General features: G+C 49.8%; 1 long non-coding RNA gene across 1 annotated transcript; it reads left to right on the top strand.

Annotated features, from left to right (window-relative positions):
* Nucleotides 1–874: 874 nt before the first annotated feature.
* Nucleotides 875–2,084, top strand: LOC147361203 (uncharacterized). The gene is made up of 3 exons (XR_015139904.1): nt 875–1,198; nt 1,332–1,612; nt 1,734–2,084. It is a non-coding gene; the product is annotated as an uncharacterized LOC147361203 (long non-coding RNA).
* The last annotated feature ends 6,501 nt before the right edge of the window (nt 2,085–8,585 follow it).

The raw sequence follows: 8,585 nt of genomic DNA, 5'->3' as shown, positions 1-8,585 counted from the left end.
TGCGTGGAGCTCAGGCCTGCTGTGAGGAGCAGGCCCTGGCAGTGTGGAGCCAGGGGACACTCCCACTGGACCCTGTGCAGACTGGGGAGACGGGCTGACTGTAAGCGGATCTCTCTGTTCTGCCCGACCTGATTTTCCCTTCCTTTTAATTTGACTTTTGTTTGTTTGCTTTGCATTGTTTTTGAGAGACCCTGGAGACAGACCTGAGACAGCCCACACTGGTAGCTGCACACCCGGATCAAGCCAGGGCCTTCTGGCCTCAGCCTGCCCTTGGCCCTCCCAGAGGCCCAGGCCTCCCTCTGCAAATCCCTGACTTCCTGCAGTCACAGAACCAGGCAGACCACACCCACCAGGGCCTCTCTTGCCTTCCTCTTCACCACCTGCTGCAGCAGGAACCTGCTAGAGCCACTGGCCCACATGGCCCCCTCAAGAGAAAGCCTGAGGAAGTGCTGGTGGGTGAGAGAGAAGATCTGTGTTTTTAGGTCCCTAGAGCCAGCAGCCTGTGACTTTGGTATCCTACCCCTTGCATGGTCCACCCAGGTTTCTGCACCGGCTCCCAGGTGCTCTGTTCCTGCTGCTGTGATCTGCAGACAAGCACCTAGGGCCTGACAGTCGGCCACCCCGATGTTACTGAGGGAAGGAAATAAAAAACAACTGCAAAATCTCTAATCGCATTTTACTTTTAAAAAACTTTTTATCTCGAAATAATTACGTCAAGTCCCGCAAACCCTTTGTCCACCTTCCCCCAGCAATGATGTCTAATGTGATGACACTAAACATCAAGACCAGGAAACTTACATTGGTTCAACATTGGTAACTAGAGTCTAGGCCCCATTAAGCTTCCACAGTTTTTACAGGTGCATGTACCTGTGTTCGGAGAAGGCAATGGCACCCCACTCCAGTACTCTTGCCTGGAAAATCCCATGGACGGAGGAGCCTGGTAGGCTTCAGTCCATGGGGTTGCTAAGAGTTGGGCAGGACTAAGCGACTTCACTTTCACTTTTCACTTTCATGCATTGGAGAAGGAAATGGCAACCCACTCCAGTATTCTTGCCTGGAGAATCCCAGGGACAGAGGAGTCTGGTGGGCTGCTGTCTATGGGGTCACACAGAGTCAGACACGACTGAAGCGACTTAGCAGCAGTAGTACCTGTGTTTCCACAGAATGGGATTGCATGTGTAGATTTGCCACCCTCAAGGTACGGAAATGTTCTATCACCACAAAGGAACTCCTTCCTGTGTTCTACTCCTTCATCCCTGATGTAGTAGTTCTTCAGAGAAACAGAACAAAGGATAAACAGAGATGTATATTTTATTCTATTTTATTTATAGGAATATTGAGGGATATTATAGGAATAGGCAATTATGGAATTATGCAGGCTGAAATGTCTCACAGTCTTCCATCTGCAAAGTGGGGAAGCATAAAAGTCAATTCTACAGTTCAACACAAGTCTGAAGGCCTGAGACCCAGAGGTGCTCACAGTCCAAGATCAAGGGCCCAAGAGTCGGGGGCCAATGGTGTGAGTCCACTCTGAGTCTGAAGAAGAGAACCAAGAGCACCCTTGTTTGAGAGCAGGGCAAGACGGACGTCCCAGCTCAAGCAGAGTGAGCAGGTACCCCTTCCTCCATCTTGTTCTTTTCACGTTTTTGATCACCTGGTGGACGCCCACACGCACTGGGGAGGGCCGTTTTCTCTACTCAGCCTTCTGGTTCAAATGCTTATCTCTTCTGCAGACACCCTCACGGACACACCCAGAAATAGTGTCTCATCAACAACCTGCGCACCTCTTAGCTCAGTCAAGTTGACACGTAAAATGTGTCATCATACCTGGAAACAACTACCCTGGTTTCTTCTGTAGCGTTTTGTCATTTTGAGAGTGTTATGTAAATGAAACTGCACAACATAGATGGATGATGGATTTATGCTGCCCTTGAGATTCCACTGAAGCCGGTGCCTGTGGTTCCTTCTTATGGACGAGTGGTAACCCTGTTGGGTGGCTGTCCCTGAGTTGAAACATGCACCTACTGAAGGACATTTGTGTTGTTCCCAGTTTGAGGCTATTCTGAATAAAGCTGTTGTAAGTATTTCTATGCAAGTTTTTTTTTTTAAGTTTGGTAAAAATATGCATAAAATTTACCATTTTTAAGCGTACAGTTTAGTATGTGTACAGGTTTCCGTATGGATGTAAGTTTTCAGTTCTCTGGGACAAATACCTAAGAGTACAGTTGCTGAATCATGTGGCAAGTGCATGTTTAGCTTCTTAAGAAACAACTGCCAAACTGTGTTCTGCAGTGACTGCACCATTGTCCATTCCCACCAGCAATGTAGGGGAGATCCAGCTTCTTCACAGTGTTGCCAGCATTTGGTCTCATCACTGCTTTTTTTTTTTTTTTAAGCTGCCATCGTCCGTGTGTACTGGTGTCTCCTTATTATGATTTGCATTTCCCTAACGGCTAATGATCGGAGAAGGCAATGGCACCCCACTCCAGTACTCTTGCTTGGAAAATCCCATGGATGGAGGAGCCTGGTGGGCTGCAATCCATGGGGTCGCTAAGAGTCAGACACGACTGAGCAACTTCACCTTTCACTTTCATGCATTGGAGAAGGATATGGCAACCCACTCCGGTGTTCTTGCCTGGAGAATCCCAGGGATGGCTGAGCCTGGTGGGCTGCCGTCTATGGGGTCGCACAGAGTCAGACACGACTGAAGCGACTTAGCAGCAGCAGCAGCAGCAGCAACGGCTAATGATATTGAGCATCTTTTTGTGTGGTTGTCATTCGTGTATCCTCTTTGGTGAAATATCTGTTCGTGTCTTCTGCTTTTCTAACTTAATTAAAAGCAGGGTCTGCTTTCGTGTGTTGTTTTTGAGTTTTGAGAATTCTTTCACTTCTTTTAGAGGTTCTAGATATAAGTCAGATATGTGGTTTTCATATGATTTTCCCCAATCTGTGGCATGTCTTTCGTCCTTTTAATGGCATCTCTTGCTCAGCAAAAGTTTCAAATTTTGATGAAGTTCAACTTATCTTTTTTAGTGATAGCTCTACTTTTTGCCTAGCCCTAGATCTCAAAGGTTTTCTGTTGTTCTTCTTTCCTAGAAGTCTAATAGTGGTGCATTTTACATTTAGGTCTGTGATCCACTTCGAATTAACTTTGGTATAAGATATGAGGTTTAAGGGTTTTCTCTTTTGCCCATGGATGATCAGTTGCTCCACTGCCATTTGTTGGAGAGGCTGTCGTTCTCCACTGGGTAAGGTTTACACCTTTGTCAAACCAACAACAACCACAGAACCTACCATGTGGGTCTGTTTCTGGTTTCTCTATTCTATTCCACTGACCTCTGGGTCTGTCGCTTCACTAATACCACACTGTGCTACTGTAGCTCTGTGGTGAGTCTTGATATCAGGAAGAGTGAGTCTTCCCACTTTATTCTTTGTTAAACTTGTTAGCTGATTTAGTTCCTTTGCCTTTGCATATAAATTTTGGAATAAGCTTGTCTCTGTCTACAAAGTATCTTGCTGGGATTTCCATAGAAATTGTGTTATTATTTTTGAGCTGTCGTGGATTAAATGGTTTTTGTAATCTTATTTTCAAATTGTTCATTACTAATATCTAGAGATGCAGTTGAGTTTTTTACACTAGTCTGGTATCCTGTGATGCTGCTCAACCCATCAGTTCTAGTAGTTGTTTCTAGTAATGGATTCATGTCATCTGCAAATACAGTTTGACTTCTTGCTTTCCAATCTGGATGACTTTTCTTTTTCTTACCTGATTGCATTGGCTAGAATCTCCAGTACAGTAACCAGTAGAAGTGATGGGAGTGGACATCCTTGCCTTGCTCCTGATCTTAGGAGAATCATTCTGTTTTTAACCATATAATATAAGAACTACAGAGAGCACCATATACTGACCCAATACCAGGGTCCTGAGAAGAGGGGAGGGATGGGTGAAGGCAACTGGAGCTGCTTCCCAACAAGATGGGTTGGGAGGAAAACGAGCTCACCGAGGTTAGGAAGTCTATGAATTTGTCCTGACATCCCAGTGTGGGAACTGACAGCTGAAGAGGACAGACTCAGCATTGCTGATGCTATTGCAAGTTCAGCTGTCCTTCCCTGACAAGGTCAACCTCCTCTTCCTCCCCACCATACCCATGAATGAGACAGACAGACACCCTGTAGGTGTCCTGTGCCCCACAGTGATGCCCCATCACTCCAGAGTTGGGGTCTGGAGCTGGCCAGGCAAACTGAGAGGCTCCCAAGTATTCCAGGGAAGAAAGGCAGGACCAGGCATGTGGGCAGCTGCCATTAATGAGGATCCTGTGGATTCTTCCTCCCCTGTTAGGAACCTATCCTCCATTGATCCATTCACTTATTTAATGCATTTGTCTGATACCTGCTAGGTGCAAGGCTTCTTTTGAGACACAATGTGGGATGAAATAGACTAACAAGGTCCTTACTCACCAGACAATTGTAGTTTACAACACAGGCATGTGTCTCAAATGCTTATTCCTTAGGAACAATGTGAGCCCTGGGACTAGAGAGGCATAAACCAAGTGCTGTGGTTGTTTTGAGAAAGGAAACAGCATGTGTGTGCGTGTCTGTGTAGGGGTGTATGTGAGGGGGGTGTTGTTAGGCCAAAGTGGGATGGGGGCTGTGAACAGTGGTGGGGGCTGTAGGCAAGCTGAACCCTACATGATGTAAAAGATTTTAACTGACGACTACTGGAAGGAGCTTTGCAGACACCGTGACTCTCAAACTCTCATGAGCATGACTGACATGAGGTCTTGGTTAAAGTGCAGATTCTCATTCCATGTGTCTGGGGAAAGACTTGAGAGTTCCGACAAGCTCTCAGGTGGGGCAGATGTGGAGGTCACCCTGCATAGCGGGAGTGCAGAGATTGCCTAATGTGATTTGGCTGCAGAACAGTGGGAAAGGAGGAGAGCAGAATGGGAGAAGTGGGGGGGCCAGATTCCAGGCAGAGGAGTTTGAACTGTATTTGGCAAGTAGTGCACAACCTCTGAAGGTATTTGGGTCATGCCATGAGCCAAGCTGGACGTTAGGAAGATTAGCCTGGAAATTACTCAATGGAGAGACAGAGCAGGCAAAACTAAAAGGATATCCATCCATGTGTCCACCCATCCATCCATCTATCCACACATCTGTGCACCTACCTAACATCTGTCCGCCATCCACCAGCATTTGTTAGACACATATTATCCTCCAGAGCCTGGGGAATGATGGAGAAGCACCAGTTCCCCCACCCCCACCCCAGCCCAGGGATCCCAGAGCCCAGAGGGATTGAAAGATCTACATTTAAAGAAGTCTGGAAGCAGAAACTCCCTACCAGAGGTGACATCAGAGACAGAGCTCCTGTGAGAACTTCTGGACAGACAGGGGTTTCCTACTGGGGTTCCAGCCATTACTGACTCAAGGATGGCAGAAACAGAAGGGCCTGTCTGCCTGGGTTGCCATAACCAAGTTTCGCAGACATTTGTTTCTCACAGTGCTGGAGGTTGGAAGTCCAAGGTCAAAGTGTCAGCAGGGAGACTTCCTTCGTGGTCCAGTGGCTAAGATTCTGTACTCCCAATGCAGAGGGGCTGGGTTCCATCCCTGGTCGGGGAACCAGATCTCATATGCCCCAACTAAGAGTTTGCATGCCACAACTAAAGATCCTGCGTGCTCCAGCAAAGATCGGAGATCAGGAGTGCCACAACTAAGACCTGGTGCAGCCAAGTAAATTGATAAATAAATAATACAGTGTTGGCAGGGCTGGACCCTGGTGAGGCCTCCCTCCTTGGCTTGCAGCTCGCTGCCTTCCCACGGACTGTCCTCTGTACGCTGGTGGGAGTGAGAAGGATGCTCTGGTGTCTCTTCCTCTTCTTCCAGGGACCCCAGCACTAACCACCTCATTTAACCTTGGTCACCTCCTAAAAGGCCCTGTCTTCAAATATGGTCCCATTGGGGTTATTTGGGGCTTCAACACATGAATTTGGGTCGACATACATCTAAGAAACCCTCTAGTCCAGCCCTGTGACTTTACTGGTGAAAACACAGAGGGTCAAAGATGTTAGGGGATTTGCTCAAGGTCACACAGCTGGCTGGCAGCACATCCAAAGCAGGAAGTCAGGCCCATCATCTCCCAAATGCGCTGGGAAAAGGACAGTGTCTTCTGGCTGTTGAGGCTGAGTGCTGGGGCCTGCGGTGGCATGCCCTCCAGTACCAGCCCTGTGTTTATGTGAGGGACAGGGCCGGAGGGGAATAGCCCACCCGGAAACCAGAAGGATTTAGCTGAGACCTCAGAAAGGCTTCCTGTCCCTGCCAAGTATGACCAGTGGTGGTTATGGGGCTTCTTCTTCTGAAAATGGCAGAAAGCTGGCCAAAGGGGCAGGGGAGGGACTTTACAACTGCTTCAGGCTCCTCCTAGACTTAGGATTCTCTGATGACAATTAAAGACCTACTCAACCGAAACCGCTTGAATCCAGAAGTCCTGCCAGGAGGAAATAAGTCACCAAAAAAAATCATCCCGTGCATACCTTTGGCCCAGCAGCCTGACCTTGAGGGTGAGGGCAGGGCCTGGGCCCTCACAGGGCTGTTTACCTTGGTTAGGCAATGCAGATAAGTGGCCTTGTTTGTGTTTGCACATGGGGTCAGTGTTGGGGCGGGCAAGGTCAGTCTGGAGCAGTGGGCAGCCAGCCTTAGGTCAGGGGCTGTGGTGGGGCCTGAGGACGGGAGGAGCAGCTGCAGCCCAGCCCAGAGGCCCGGCTCCACGCCCTCCTCCCCTCCCTGTCCACCCTCCGTTCACCCGGGCTGCTCTGTCTCTGCAGGCTCCGCACGGCCCCCATCCCTCCACAACCCGCCGCTGACAACAAAGTTCTGTACTGATCCTCTCCCAGAAGAATTTTTCTTTTTGAGAAAATTTTTTCATTGAAAAATGAATTCAGGCAATCCCTTTCAGACCCACAAATGCCGTTTTTAGGAACTTAGGAGATCCTGAGACCCACCCTGTTGGGTCATAAAGAGTGTTTGCCTTTCTGAGCGCTGTCCCTCTTGATTTGTGGTGGGAGAACACACTCCAGAGAGGCCTGCTCTCAGTCCAGTGTTTTCTGGCTCCGTGTAATAAAGGCATCACCCCCTGGGAGGGGGTCAGGAAGAACACCTATGGTGGAGGTAGGGATGGAGAGGACGGGAGTGCTGTTTGCTGCTGAGGACCCCACTTGCCCCCAAGCCTGTGCAGCCACAGCTAATCTAAGTCACATTCTCCCTGGAAAGAGATTCCGAAAGAGTTCTAGAACACACACACCTCTTAGAACTGTGACTGCTCTGGGAGAGAGCCATGCTCCATGGGGTCCCACGCTCCATCCCACCTCATGACTTCCGTGGACCCGCTGGCCAGTGGAGGAACCACTCAGGCTGGCATGGCTTGCTCAGTTTATTTTGGCCATGCCCACCCTTGGTGGAGAGGGGGAGTGGAGGGAGGGAGAGTCACGCCCAGTGATGGCGGGACCCAGGATTTGGTTTAGTCCTGGCTTCCAACACTTGGCTCCACTGTCTGCAGAGGCAGCTCCTGGCGGAGACTGTTGATTTGGGAAGTGTGGTCAGTGGGCACAGAGCCTTCTCAGCGCCTGGTTTACTGAAGAAATGAGTGCATGTGAGACCAGAGTGGCCTCTGTGGACGGAGGAAGGCCCTGCTTCCTGCTGACGTACCCATCCCGGGACACTCCTTTACCCAGGGTCCCGGTGCCCCCTGAGCAGGTTGTGATCTCACCTGGGCCCTCAGGTTCCGCCCTGCAAGGACGGAGGTTGTAACCTTTTCTCATGACCTCTTCTAAGCCCTCCATTTACCAGTACATCTTCCTACATCCACCAGCTGGGGACAGGATGTGGATGGTGCCCCAGGCCCGGCTGATTGACCTCAGACATGGGGACACTGCCTCACCGGCCCGGGTGTCCCTGGAGCATCCTCCTCCCACCCACAGGGCGCTGGCTGTGGGGTCGGCCGGTATCAGAAGATGGGATTTTTGTCCAGTGTTGCCTGGTCACCTGCTGGCTCTGTGACCTTGACCTTGGCCACTCTAACTTTAAGTTTCCTCATCCTTCAGTGGAGATGGTAAAGGACAGACTGCACAAGTCTGTCACGAGAAGAAATTAAGGTGACCCACGTCCAGCCTTGAACATGATACCTGGCCCAGAAATGCTAAAACCTGGGTGCTCCCACCGGTTATGGGTCATGAGCACACTCACCTGAGGTGGGATCACACCCAGTCACACACTGCTTACTCGGCAGTGAAGACAGTGAGTCCCCACATAGACGTGAAGGGACCAGCCTCACCCCGAACAGCACAGTCTCACCTCCCAGGAGTCTCACTGGCCCTAAACAATAAACTGAACTCGAATAATCAGACTCTGCCCCTTATCCCCATCACAAACTCTGGCTAGGGACATCAGGGAGACCCCCTCCCATCCCAGCAGGCCCCAAATCATCCTCAGTTGAAAGGGCTCCTGGGGTCCCAGAGATGCACGGGACAGGCTGCTTTAATCTCAGATAAGCCAGCTTGAACCCCTTCCCAAGACCCCTGAGACCTGGGAGT

Source organism: Bos grunniens, chromosome 13 (genome assembly GCF_055505025.1).
Source record: "Bos grunniens cultivar Pamir isolate PY7600 chromosome 13, Bosgru_T2T1.0, whole genome shotgun sequence".
Taxonomy (NCBI): Eukaryota; Metazoa; Chordata; class Mammalia; order Artiodactyla; family Bovidae; genus Bos; species Bos grunniens.
This window is presented reverse-complemented; position numbering and strand designations above follow the sequence as displayed.